The sequence below is a fragment of the Rattus rattus genome, chromosome 3 (assembly GCF_011064425.1).
Source record: "Rattus rattus isolate New Zealand chromosome 3, Rrattus_CSIRO_v1, whole genome shotgun sequence".
Classification (NCBI taxonomy): Eukaryota; Metazoa; Chordata; class Mammalia; order Rodentia; family Muridae; genus Rattus; species Rattus rattus.
Genome location: NC_046156.1, coordinates 211,299,711 through 211,315,264, shown reverse-complemented (window position 1 = coordinate 211,315,264; position 15,554 = coordinate 211,299,711).

The following is a 15,554-nucleotide window of genomic DNA, read 5'->3' as shown; positions in this document are numbered from 1 at the left end:
TGTGGGCAAATGATGGTATTGAATTTTGACAGTACTTTATTCTCTTCAATTCTTAAGTTTTAAATTAAGCCTAAAAATAAATCTAAATAAAATCAGATGTCCCTGTACATTCTGATACTAACATAACAGAAATTTCTGGTACTCCTTCAAACTGAAATTCTGCCGGCATTAAAACCAACAACCACGACCCTGAAGATCACAGGTTTCAGTGGCAGTAGAGGGACTTTAAAACAATCTTATTTTACAGTGTTCTATGTATAGTACATGAAATTAACACTTTAGGGTGATCATTGCTGATGCCCCTGCCAAGCAGAGCAGCTGCACTCCCCAATAACATCAACAGGTTATGTGTGTCAACTGGCAACGGTTAACCCTGGGAGTCTCCTTCCAGGTTCTCACATAGCAGCAGAGAGCCTCCCACCCTTAAAACTGCAGCCACCCAGGTTCTCATCCAAAGAACCTGAACTACAGACAAGGCATTTCTACACAAGTCATGGCATAACTCTTTAGCATGTGCCTGAATTTATTCACATTTCTCAAATTTTACTGTGTTGATATATTTAGAGCCCAATTCCTTAAGGAAATCTCCTTAAAAATTTGAGTGGAATAATATTTTATATTCATTCATTTATTCATTGACTCACAGACTTATTCAATTGAAATGAGGCCTAGTGAGGCAGAGCCCCTCCCTGTGTCCTGATGAGGTGGAGCCCCTCCCTGTGTCCTGATGAGGAGGAGCATCTCCCTGTGTCCTGATGAGGAGGAGGACCTCCATGTGTCATTATGAGGTGGAGCCCCTCCATGTGTCCTGATGAGGTGGAGCACCTCCATATGTCATTATGAGGTGGAGCACCTCCATGTGTCCTGATGAGGTGGAGCACCTCCATGTGTCCTGATGAGGTGGAGCCCCTCCATGTGTCATTATGAGGTGGAGCCCCTCCATGTGTCATGATGAGGTGGAGCCCCTCCATGTGTCCTGATGAGGTGGAGCCCCTCCATGTGTCATGATGAGGTGGAGCACCTCCATGTGTCATGATGAGGTGGAGCCCCTCCATATGTCATGATGAGGTGGAGCACCTCCATGTGTCCTGATGAGGTGGAGCACCTCCATATGTCATTATGAGGTGGAGCATGTCTCTGTATCCCAAAGAGGCTTGGCACTTCCTTCTGTCCTGAGAAGGCTCAGCACCTTCTGTGTTCTAGTGGGGCAGAATACCTCCAGGTTGCTCTCACTTCAGACTCCCTAATCTCTATTCACAATCCATAGTTGTGATGCTGAACTTTACTTTTCCCTTCTGTGCTAGAAAATGTCATTTCTTGTTAGGAATCATGATATTTGGTACTAATTCCAACCTCACTAATGTAACATAGCAAGATCCCCACTGAAGTCACATAGCTTTTTTAATGTATTGCATTTAATTTTAGATTCACCTATTATTTTGTAATTCATTCACATTTGTAAAATATTTTGATTATATTTTCTTACTGTCCTCTCACCTCCTTCTCCTCCCACCAAACTCCAGTTTATTTCAGCCTCTTTCCGAATTAATGTTCTTTTTTGTGACACACTACATTTAATTAGCATTGCTTGCTTGAGCAAAGACAACTCACCAATGTTGTATCACTGAGAGATACACACACACACACACACACACACACACACACACACACACACACACACACACACCCCTTTTCTGTATCCTTCCCAAGTACTCATTCTAGGCTGAATGGAGCTTCACCCACAAAGGAAGTTGATAGTTCCGATCTTACGAATATAACCACTGCTGCTATGGGTACATGAGTTTCACAAGCGTGTTGTGTACAGAAGACAGTGTTTCATAACGCTCTTCTCCATGATCCAGCTCTTAATATTTCATCCCCTCTTCTGTGATGTTTACTGAGTGCTGGAGGAGGTGCTATAGACATTCTGTGTCCTGATTACTCAGTAGTTATCATCCTCAGCACTCTGACCAGTTATAACTCAGTATTACCCACCACCCACTGAAAACAGACTGTTCTCTGACAAAGGCAGGATAGCACTGATGGGGTTGTTGGATCTTGTTTGGACACTCTTGTATGCTTTTCACTGAGAGGTCCTCTGTGATGAGACATCTGAGATCTTATTTCTTTCTTCTAACTCCAAACAACAAGAACTAAACTCTCTCCAGCTCATGCAATTAGGCTTCCCTTCCTTCTTCTAGGTTTCATAGCTCTTCAGAATGTCCTTACATGTTGGAACACATAAAAATTTTCTACTATTAAGTTGGTATGCATATGCAATGATCGACTCACAGTTAAAGAACTAATTTTGTATTGTTTATAGTATACTACCCAGAAAAGAAAACAAGAAGACATTAATGTGTCTTGTCATCAAAAGGGAAGGAAGACACAGTTTATAAGAGAAGATGGCTTAGTTTCCCAAAAAATAATAAACAGGTATTGCCCAATTAAGACAGTAAAGCCATCCAAGCCAGAAGTGATGAAGTTGTACACCAATAAATTCACATGAAACTTTGAGTCACGTTTTTATTGCTATGCAATTGGAAAACCTTTTCTGAACAGATATCATTGGGGGAATAAAAGAAGAAAAAGCCTTCATGCCTGCTTAGTAATGCCTTCAAATAGTCTTTGCCTAGTGTTCAATCATGAAAGATCTAGTTATGGCTAATAAGTTTTTAACAGATCAGTACTAAGCAAAAATCACATGTATTAATCTCCACACTCAGGAGACAAAGGCCACACAATATTTTCATGTTCAAGCCCATTCGGTCTATGTGGTGAGTTTCAGGACAACCAGGACTGTGTAGAGGACCTTGCGAAAAACAACAAACATAGCAACAGGGGGACATAATGAAATGTAAGAAAAGAATAGATTATGTGTCCTTAATTATGGTGTTGAGAGTTTGTCCTGACAGTGCACATATGCTAATCTAGTAGCTTAAATTCAGCCTGCTCTGTGTGCTACATATCCTAGTCTACCACCTTCGGTTCAGCCTGTGCTGTGTGTTATATATCCTCATCTACTCACTTAGGTACAGCCTGTGCTATGCTCCGTATCCTTGTTTTTCAGTCCTTTTCTAATCACAACAAACTGTCAAAAATCACATTTTTCCTCTTGGACTTTTCAGATTCTGACAATGTTCTAGAAAGAGCAAACTCTCAGTAATAATGAACCAGGTTACATTAAGGCCATTGCTATTCTAACTTTGGCTCTCCTGATTGAAGAAGTTTGCTTGAAAGTGAGCTGGTGGTAACTAGGGCTGTCAGAAGTTTTAGAAAATTTAGGAGGCGATAAATTTCTACACTATGAGAAACTCAGCAGTGAGGACTGGCTGGAAAAACAAATCCAGTCTGCAGCAGGACAAAGAGACATGATTGGTAGGATAGAAGTGTAAATATTAACATAGTATCAATGTATGACAGCCAGGTGTTAGAGCTGCAGATATGGAGTTTTCTTGGCCTAAGAAAATAGTTGTCAATGGAAAAAACATTATGCACATTTAACAAAAACATTTCAAATAATTAAGAACAGAGTAAAGAAATGAGGACAGTTATGAGGAAATAGTAGGTGATGCCTTCTATTTTATCTGACAAGGAACTACATTGCACATAGTGGATTCTATAAAATTGAGCAACTTACTTCATATACATTTTTATTACTTTTCTACTGCAGTAAAGGGCCAAGGTATCTTATAGAAAACCTAGTTTATTGGGAATTACCTGTTTCAGAGACTTAGAGTCCATGAACATCATAGTAGGGAGCGTGATAGCAGGTAGGCAAGCATGGTGCTAGAGCAATAGCTTAAAGCTTGCAAACATTCAAAATATAGCCTATGTGAGCATTCTCACTCAAACAACCATACTATGGAAATTTAGTATAAAAACTTAAATGAAGTAAAATATATAAAATGAAGTAACAGATTCATTGAGATCATTATATAACCAAGTACTAAGAAAAATAAGTGAGTTATCCTAAAAGTATGTTATATTTAAAAGAATTTCACTGCTATGTGATAAACACTGTGTCGCCTCCCTGTCAAATATCTATTACTTGTTACTAAACTGCTAACTTCATCACATATTAACTCATAATAATAAAAACTGTCAGTAGTTTTATTGAATAGCTGTGGATGGCATCAAGTAAGACATTGTTCTTCCTGTGTGGTTCAAAACGTAACTTAGAAGGACTATTCTTTTTTAACTTTATATGTGTTTGTGGTTTATCAAAGATTTTAATATCCAAAAGGTCAAAGATACATGGCACATTGATATGCAGGTCCTGATATTTATATATTGTAATGTGTTGGGATCCATATTTCTTCCAGTAACATCATCTACTTCTAAAGGGCAAAGTACACAGAATTCCGAATAAGTTTATCTCTTTTTTTTTTCTACATTTTCTCTGAAGGAAGGACAGAAAAAATGTTAATTATCTTAAGGATTTTCGAGCAGAGGAGAGTGGACTGTTCTCTTATTCATTGCTGCTGACACTAACTACTTCATATTAAGGACTCTTATTTTTATTATTTCCTAATTTGAAACAAATCTCCCTTTATTCTAATCAGAAGCAGCTGTAATCATTAGAGACTGATTGGATGTGTCCTAGAATCTTCATTCTTTAGCATTGATTTTAAATATTCAGAGGTCTTTAAATAAGAAAAAAAGTAAGGATTGTTTATTCCAATAATTCTCAATAGACACTTTTGACTTGTTGACACAAAACATCAAAGCCACACAAAACATTAAAAGATATGTGTTCCCAAGACTTGCATACCTTAGTATCATTAAGCCAGATCCCAAAAAATGAGGGCTGGAGATCTGGAACCAAGTAGGTTTCAAGGCAAAGCAGATGTGCTCCACTGGTTTCCCATGTGGGCCACTGGCTGTCCAGTGGTCCAGTAGCCTCTGACAGGTCCATTTTGAAAGGTGCTTTTTGGAACTGTAGCACATTGCTTCACAAAAGACGAACTTTACCTAAAGTCAGCTCTCTAGGAGCAGCACCTACTAGCCTGTACCCAGAAGAGCTTTTTGTTTATTTGTTTTGTTATATTCTGGTTTATTTGTTTGAACTCCTTCTATTATTATCATCATCACTATGGCCATCTCTGTCACAATCACTATCACCATCATCATCATTGTCGTTGTCATCATCATCATCATCATTATATAGTGTAGATGTCTGTTTGTTACCTGAAAGGCTGAACTTTAGGGTGTGGATTTGGATGGTTTTGGAAGAAAGAAAGATAAGGGGAAAACAAGGAAAGGAAAATCATAATCACAATATATTGTATTAAAAAAACTATTTTCAGTTACCTTGTTTTTTTTTTTTTTTTTTTTTTTTTTGGTCTTTTGTTATTTTGTTTTTTTTTTTTTTTTTTTTTTTCGAGCTGAGGACCCGAACCCAGGGCCTTTAACGCTTGCTAAACAAGCGCTCTACCACTGAACTAAATCAACCCCAAAAAACTATTTTCAATAAAAAAAGAAAAGAAACATTATAAGTATCATTTTAAAAATTAATTTTCTGGTATCAGACATTGTAGTTCTAGGAAATTTATGGCAATATCAGCTCAAATCTATCAAAATATGAATATATATATATATATATATATATCATTCTTTCCAAAGGAACCTTGTAAAACTTGTGGTAAGAGCACACTTTCAGTTTAACTGGCTCAGTTGCACAACTTTCTTCTTCTTTGACCCTAAAAAATATTTGGTTTTCTCTAGATCCCAATTAATCATTAAAAGATCACAGTTTTCAAAAACGATTTATGAATATGTTTTAGAAATTCTGAAATGACAAAATATTTTCAGCAATGACAGATCTACATGACTATTATCTAGACCTGGTATATTACTATTTAGGAACAACACCTAATCTGCCAAATGTGATTTAAAAAGTTGTCTTCAGTCATATCTTTGGACTGCTTCACTGTTCCCAGTTTTAAACAACATTGAAATACTCATATTGCTATAATTGTCTGTAGGAGCTACCTATGGTTACTAAAACTTTAAATATACTGGTATAATTTATTGTCTTAACCATGAACAAGATATTTTTGAAACAAATGTGTATTCTTTTAACGACGTCCTTGCCCACCCACATACCAACAGAAGCTTCCCCTACCAGAGGCCAATCCAGCTCCCTGAAAAGCAGGCAAGCCACCCCCTTCCCCATCACTCCCACAACTCCTCACCCCCCATCCACACATCAATCCACCTATACCACCATTCCCCATCATCTCACCCACTCTCCCACTTATACCCATCTTCACTCTTGCCTATTGATAATCAAAACACAAATTATACAGAACAATAGCAAAAATTATTAAAAGCTTCGAAGGAAAAAGACCATGTGATATATACAGCCAGACATTAGAATTACACCAAAGTTCTCAATGGAGACTCTAAAAGCTGTAAAACTCTAGGCTGATGTCTTATAGACTCTACGTGATCACAGATGCCAGGCCAGACTTCAATACTCAATCACTACAGATGGAGAAAACAAGACAAAATCATATTTAAAAAATATCTATGCACAAATTCAGCCCTATAAAAGGTACTCGAAAGATAATTTCAACCCAAAGAGGTTAACTACACATATGAAAACATGAGCAATAAATAATGTCACACTAACATATCCCAAAGAAGGAATACACACACACCACACACACACACACACACACACACACACACACAAACACACAACCAATATCACCACCAACTACAACAAAATAACAAGAATTAACAATCATGAGTCATTGATATGACTCAATGTCAATGGACTCAGTTCTCTAATAAAAAGATCCAGAATAAAAGAATGGATGCAAAAACAGGATCCATCATTCTGCTGCTTACAAGAAACATACCTCAACATCAAACATACACATTGCCTTGGAGTAAAAAGTTGGAAAAACATTTTACAAGCAAATAGACCCAAGATGCAAGCTGGTATAGCTACTCTAATATCTAATAAAACAGACCTCAAACAAAAATTAACCAAAAGAGATGGGGAAAAGACACTTAATACTCATTAAAGAAAAAACCCACCAAGATAATATTTCAATCTTCAACATATATGTTCACAATGCAAGGGCACCCACACTTGTAAAAGGATAGTTAAAACAAGCCTGTACAATAGATGAACTTCCAGAGGTATCAACATTCCTGATTTCAAGCTGTACTACAGAGTTATTATAATAAGACGACATGATAATGGCATAAAAACAGATAGGTTGGTCAGTGGAATTGAAAAAGTCCCAGATGTAAATCCATAAACTGAGTTTTGATCAATATACAATTTAAAAAATAAAGCATCTTCAGCAAATGGTGCTGGTATAACTGGATGTTGGTATGTAAGAATCCAAATAAATCCATATTTATCACCTTGCTAAAACCGAAGTCCAAGTAGATCAAGGACCTCAACATAAAACCAGATACACTGAACCTAATGAAAGAAAAAGTAGAGAGTAGTTTTGAGTGCATTGGCACATGAGACAAATTCCTGAACAGAGCTCCAATAGCACAGGCACTAAGTTCAAAAATTAAGAAATGGAGCAGCATGAAACGAAAGGGCTTCTGTAAGGCAATTGTTTTGTCAATAGGTCAAGATGGCAGCCTACAGAAATGCAAAAGATTTTCACCACCTTCACATCTGACAGAGGGTAATATCCAAAACATGTAAAGAACTCAAGAAATTAGACATTAACAAACTGAATAATCCAATTAAAATGGGAGTACAGATCTAAACAAATAATTCTTAATAGAGGAATCTCAAATGGCCAAGAAACATTTAAAGAAATATTCAATAACCTTAGCTATCAGGGAAATGCAAATGGAAACGACTGAGATTCCATCTGATACTTGTCAAAGTGGCTACAATCAAAAACACAAGTGGGAGCTCATCTTGGTGAAGATGTGGAACCTGGGAACACTACTCCATTCTGGTGGAACTGTAAACCACTATGGACATCTATATGAAGGTTTCTCAGAAAATTGGGAATTGATCTACCTCAAGACCCAGCCATACCTCTCCTGGACATAAACCCAAATGATTATCCATCCTACCACAAGGACATTTGCTCACCTATGTTCATAGCAGCATTATTCATAATAGTCAGAAACTGGAAATAACTTAGAGTTCTTCAAGCAAAAAATGGATAAAGAACAGTTTTACAATTACACATTGAGTATTATTCAGCTGTTACAAAAGAAAGATGGCATCATAAAATTTTCTAGCAAATGGATGAAACTAGAAAAGATCATCATGAGTAAGGCAACCAGATGCAGAAATACAAGCATGATATGATATGGACTCATAAGTGGATATTGTCTGTAAAGATATTGGCTGGATAGCCACACTATAATACACAGACTCAAAGAGGTTAATTAACAAGGAGGACCTCAGGATGATTCAAGGATCTTCCTGGAAAGGGGGAATAGAATAGGTGGACTGGGGGTTGGTGGGTATTGGAAGAAGAGAAATCCAATAGGGGGATAGAGGGAGAAAATACATGGGAGAGATGACTAGAATTAGGAATAGTTCAGAATTGAAGTAGACATTGAGTGCATTGGAAACTCTAAGGAATCTAGGAGAGCGATACTATCAAAGACTCTTACTAATGGGGGATACAGGGCCTGATATGACCATCCTCTATAACCAGAAAAGGCCTCAAGTAGGGGAGTTGGGACACCAACTCAGCCACAAAATCTCTGAACTTCATACCTATATTATGTACTGGGACTAGAACCTAGCAAAATCATCATCAGAGAGACTAGAAAGACATCATCCAGTAACAGATAGGAGCAGATGCAGTCAGACCCACAGCCAAATATTAGTTGGAACGTGGGGAGTTCTGTGAAGGATGGAGAGGAAGGGTTGGAGAATCCACAGGGGTCAAGAGCACCACAGGAACACAGCCCACAGAATCAAGTGTCCTAGTCAGTCAAGATATAGCTCAGGAACCTTGTATGGGTCTGAATAGCTCATCTGTATGTGTTATAGTTGTACAGCTTAGTGTTCTTGTGTGATAATTCCTAGCAGTGGACACAGGGGTGGTATCACACTTCTTGGGGTCACTTTTTTCATGCTTCATTGCCTTGTTCAGCATCTGTGTGAGAATATGTGCCTGGTCTTACTATAGCTTGTTAAGCTGTATTTGTTTGATGTCTCTGGAAGGCCTAGATTTCTTCTAAGGTGAGGCAAAGGGAGGAGGGGGTCCATGGAAAAGAAGAGGTGGAGGTGGGAATGGGTGAAGATGAGGGAGGGGCAACTGCAGTCTTGGAGTAATCTATGAGAAAAGAATATATTAAAATTGTGTATTGTGGCCAGTTTCTGCCTATGCTCAGAGCTGAACTGCTCCCACAGCTCTCTGTACCCAAATCCTGTGGGGTAAAGAGTTGGACTCTCAGGACAACACAGGCAAACAAGTAGAAGCCCTTAGCAAGGAAACACAAAACATCCCTTAAAGAATTATAGGAAAACAGATGGAGAAAGAGGAACACTCCTCCATTTTTGGTGGGATTACAAGCTGGTACAACCACTATGGAAACTCGTCTGGTTGTTCCTCAGAAAATTGGACATAGTGCTACCTGAGAACCCAGCTATATCACTCCTGGGCATATACCCAAAAGATGCTCCAACATACAACAAAGACACATGTTCCACTATATTCATAACAACCTTATTTATAATAGCCAGAAGCTGGAAACAACCCAGATGTTCTCAACAGAGGAATGGATACAGAAAATGTGGTACATCTACACAATGGAATACTACTCAGCTAACAAAAACAATGACTCCATGAAATTCATAGACAAATGAACTATGAAATGGAACTAGAAAATATCATCCTAAGTGAGGTAGACCAAACACAATATACACACATGGTATGCATTCACTGATAAGAATATTAGCCCAAGAGCTCAAATTACCCAAAATACAATCCACAAAGCACATGAAGCTAAAGAAGAAGAACAACCAAAGTGCTGATGCTTCAATCCTTCTTAAAAGGAGAAACAAAAATATTCATAGGAGGACATATGGAGACAAAGTTTGGAGCAGAGACTGAAGAAATGGCCATTCAGAGCCTGCCCCACCTGGGGATCAAGCCAATACACATACAGCCACCAAGTCTAGACAATATTGATGAAGCCAAGAAGTGCATGCTGACAGGAGCCTGATATAGCTATTTCCTGAGAGGATCTGTCAGAGTATGACAAGTACAAAGGCGAATGCTAGCAGCCAGTCATTGATCTGAGAATGAGGTCCACATGGGAGGAGTTAGAGAAAGGATTGAAGGAGCTGAAGATGCTTGCAACCCCATAAGAACAACAATACCAACCAACCAGAGCTCCCAGGGACTAAACGATTATCTAAAGAGTACACATGATCAGAACCATGCCTCAGCTGCATATGTAGCAGAGGATAGCCTTGTTTGGCATCAGTGGGAGGAGAAGCCCTTGGTTCTGCAATGCTGTATCACCAGTGTAAGAGACTGTCAGAGCAGGAAGGCAGGAAGGTGGGTGATTGGGGAGAAGGAACATCCTTATAAAAGATGAGGGAGGGGGATGAGATAGGGCACTTATGGATGGGAAACTGGGGAAGGGAATAATATTTGAAATGAAAATAAAAAATATCCAATAAAAATAAATTAAATAAAGTATGTGTATTGTTAAAAATATGAATAGACACATGTTAAACAGAGGATTCTTAGATTGAAAGAATTGATATTAAGATATGAGCATTCTCTAAATTCTTTTATAGACTTAGTGCTATTTCAAGTAAATGAGAGAAGTTGATTTTTATGTTTTTTCCAAGTGATCCACTGTGTTTATTTAATTAGTTTAGGCAGCCAGAAACTGGAAAGAACCTAGAAATCCCTCAGGTGAAGAATGAATAAATTAAATGTGATATATTTATACTATGGAATAGTATTCAGCTATTAAAAACAAAGTCATCATAAAATATACACGCAAATGGATGGTAAATGAGAATATCATTCTTAGTGAGGCAACTCAGACACAGAATGACTCGCTTATAGTTGGACATTAGCCATAAAGTTCTGGATAACCATTGTAAACCATTGGCCAAAGGAACTGGGTAATAGTGAGTGCAAAAGGGAAGATGTGTGATTTCCACTCAGAAGCAGAAACAAAGTAGTCAGTGGGGATGGATAGAGAGAGGGAACTGGGTGAGAGGTGAGAGTTATGGGGATGGCAATCAGGTATGGGGTAAGGGATGATAAAGTGAGAATGGAATATGGGGTCCATAGAGACTAGCTGAAGATCTGGGATGGGAGAAACTATGGGGAGTCTATGGATGTGACCATAGCTGAGACTCCTATCAGCTGGGGCTATAAAGCTGGTGCTTTATGGTGGCCAACTCATGTAGCCAGGAAGGACTTCAGTGGATGGAGGGGTCATCAAGCCATCCTTCAACCCCAAATTTGTCTTTCCTACAATATGTGTAGTGACAAAAATGTAACAGAGACTGAGTGAATGACCCACTAATGACTGGCCCAACTTGAGGCCCATTCTTTGGAAGAGAGCCAACCTCTGACATTATTAATACTTGGCTATGCATGTAGACAGGAGCCTAGTATAACTGTCTCCTCAGAGGCTTCACCCTGCAGGTGATAGAAACAGATAGAGAGACACACAACTAAACATCAGGCAGTGCTTGGGGATCTTGTGGAAAAGTGGGAGTAGATTGAGTGAGCAAAAGGGGTCAAGAATACCACAAGAAGACCTACAGAGCCAACTAATCTGATCCCATAGAGGCTCACAGAGACAGAACCACCAACCAAAGAACATGCAAGAGGTGGACCTAGCCCCACACATATGCAACTTGATCTTCATGTGGGTCCCCTCCCCCTTTGGGTCACCTTCCTCTATCTGGACTGCCTGGTTGAGATTTGGTGGAAGAGGAGGTGCTTAGTCCTCCTGGTACTAGATGCAGCAGGATAGGGTGGTAACAAAGTGGGTCATTACTGAAGGGACAATGGGGGAGGGATTTGTAAGGGTGGGACTAGAAAGAGGAAGGAGGGAACAGCGATTGGGATATAATGTGAATAAAAATATAAATTAGAAAAAAGATATGATCATTCTCTTAATTTTTTTATAGGTTCACTGCTATCCCAATCAAATAAGAGAGATTGATTTTTCTATTTTTTCCAGCAATCCACTGAATTTAATGAGGGTTGTTTGTATTGTTTATAAGAGCATGGTTTATGGGTTGCTTGCTGGAATGGGAGGAACTCTCCTGGGCTACACCATTGAAGAACATATGTCTTCCTCTTCTGATACTATTAAGTGCCAAAGCAACCTCAGGGCCTGATAACTCCCATAAATGGATGTTGTTGAAGATCCCAATCTTGACCAGATTTTGTGCAGAAATCATAGCTGCTGTCTGCTTATGACTATAACATCAAAGAGTATTTCATACTACCCTTCTGCCTCCTCTTGCTCTTCATGTTTTTATTTTCTCTTCCATAATGTTTCTCTGTATTAGAGGGGGTGATGTGGATATCCCATTTAGGACTAAACACTCCACAGTCATTTAATTTTCAGTCTTTGGACCAGTTATGAGACTCTGTACACAATTAAAAATAGTATGGGAGGAGTAGGGTTAGATTTTTCAAAACCTACTTTAATAAGGGTTCATAAATGCTTCAATCCCCCTTATATCCCACCACTTAAAGGTAGATAAGGAAGATGGCTAACAGGATAAAGATGATATGGACATGTTTAGAAGTAGTTCTTTGCAGTGGTTCCAATCTTCATTGTCAGCAATCCAGTCCATTGCAATCAGCAGCAGCAGCTTGAGCAAGAAGAAATCTCGACATTCCATGGAAAGGCATGAGTCAGCTAAGTGTCAAGAAGCAGTCAGAACACCACCATAAGCTCTTCGGTGCATTTCTATCTATGGGGTTATAAACAAAATATTTAGATGTCAATTTACTGCATGTTCATTTAACAAAACAATTTTATCAAGCTCCTCTCTAGGGCATGTGATCTGTCCAGGCATAGGTTTTGTTGTTGTTATTGTTGTTGTTGTTGTTGTTTTTAACCAGATTTACAGTGTCAAACATGTATTTCACTCTATGGAACATGCCTTATAAAACCAATCAGATACTAGTTTGTTATCCCTTAATAGTTATATCACTATTGCATTAGTAGGTAAATGGGTATTTCTTTGTATTTTTAAAAATATTCAACTGATTCTAAAATATGCAATGAAATCCAAAGAATTTCATTTATTCAAAATTTTAAAAATGTAACTTATAGTAATTTCAAGCCTCACTATTCAATGTTGTAGCAAATGACTATATAAAGCAATAAAAGGAAGGAAAGAAAAAGAAAGGAAATAAAACTGAAATAGAATCAACCCTGAAATAGATTCATGTATCCACTATCACTTGACCTGCATCAAAGATGCTGAAGCATTTCAGTATAGGAGCTATATTCAACAAATCAGGCTCAAACAAAATACATGCAAGATATTATCTCAATCTAGACTTCACATAGGCAGCACACATTAACTCAAAATTGGCTTGATTACAAAAATCTTAAGCACAAATATGTAGAAGAAAATATAGAAGAAGAGCTACGTGGTGATTTCTTACATGTGTATCCAATGTACACAGACTTGAATTATAGGCTTCTGGAACTGAGTGGTAGAGTGTTTATTCACTATACATACGAAGACCTAAGGTTCAACCCACAACATACAAAAACAAAATGATTGTTTCGGGTTGGGGATTTAGCTCAGTGGTAGAGCTCTTGCCTAGGAAGCGCAAGGCCCTGGGTTCGGTCCCCAGCTCCGAAAAAAAAAAATGATTGTTTCTTAGTTTTTTCAATTAATTTTTCATTTTCCAAACATACTGCTTTTTGATTTGGAGAACAAGAAATAATTTCTCTGTGTAAGAGAGATGCTGCATATTTTAACTGTGGTAGTAATCAATTGATTGGAAAGAAAATGAAAACTCTGTCTACAGACTACAAGAACACTTGGAAAACAAATCTGACTTTTAAACAGGCTATATAAGAATCCTCCATATTATAAAGACAGATCAAGTCTGGGTATACATGTGTACATAGGAGAAAGACACAAATTGAAAACATCCTTCAATACATAAAAGGTAAGTGAGTGGCCATCAGGAAAAGAATTAACAACTGATGCTGAGAAGTACAATTGAAGATTAAAAAATACTTTATACTCCTACAAGTATGTCTAAAACCAAACTAAATTATGTTAAAATGTTGGTAAAGATGAAGAGCAGATGTAACTCTCATACATAGCTAATGTTAATTAATACAAAATGGTACAGATATCTCCTCACTGTATTAAAAATTAAACAAACAATAATTAAATAATTCTACTCCTAGCTTCATCAAATGGAAAAACTTAAAGGGATCGAGGCATATTTTTATGAATGTCATGGACTTTGTTTTTAGCTTTATGAATAGTTGTGACTGCTAAAATTTTCATGAAATACATACTTTTGAAAGAAGAAATTTGTGAGGATAAGTTATGGTGCCTTTTTAAAGTAAACTAAAATGCAAGGGAAAAGTATTTGTGCTACCAGTATATGAGACAAATAGCTATTAAAATCAGTAAGAAAAGATATAGATAAAACAAATATTTTATAGAGAAAAACAGTCAAGTAATGTGAGTATCCAATATACTACACCAATTTTATGAACTGAAAGATAAATCCCAGTAGTGCTCAAATGAAAACCTTTTAAAATGATGCCACATTTCTCTCTAGAAAATTGACATGCATTTAAAAGACAAAAGCATACATAATGCCCAGATTAATGAGTCCTCCCAAGAGTGTTTTTCATATACTTCTAGTGAGATTTTAAAATTACATACCCAGAGAGGCAGTTTAAGATGTTTAAACATATACTGCTCAGAAGTGGAAAGTTTAAGTCCGTATTGCTGAAAACACCATGCACTTCAGAAATGGGCACCTCAGAAATCAGCCCCTAATATGGAACTGACATGAAGATTAGTGTTAACAGTACTAGAAGTCATGTAAGCTTCCAAAGGAGGGAGACAACAAACAGTCCTACACAGCAATAACAATCTATGAAACATATCAGTGACCAGCATGACATGATAACACTACAGGTCAATAGTGGCACACATACCTTGGCAGAAATCAACAGCTTTCTAATTACACTTAAGAGCCACCCATCAAGTAACAGACCATACTTGATACTGAAAACTCAACTAACTAATTAATGATAGTGAAATTATGGTTAATATAGAAGAATCAACAACCACAAATTTACTAAAATATCATAACTCCTATAAACAATCTATAAACTTTTGTCCTTATAACCACAGATTTTTATTCACTCATCAAAGAAACGTCTCTTTACAACAGACAAAGAACATTACAGAAAACTAATATAAAGAGTTATGGAACCCTGTCTCAATGGGTAGATATACATAATATTTACATACATAAGGCTCAGGGAACATTGCAGAGGAGGGAGAAGAAAGACAGTGAAACCAGAAGATCAGAGACTTTGTTGTGAGATTC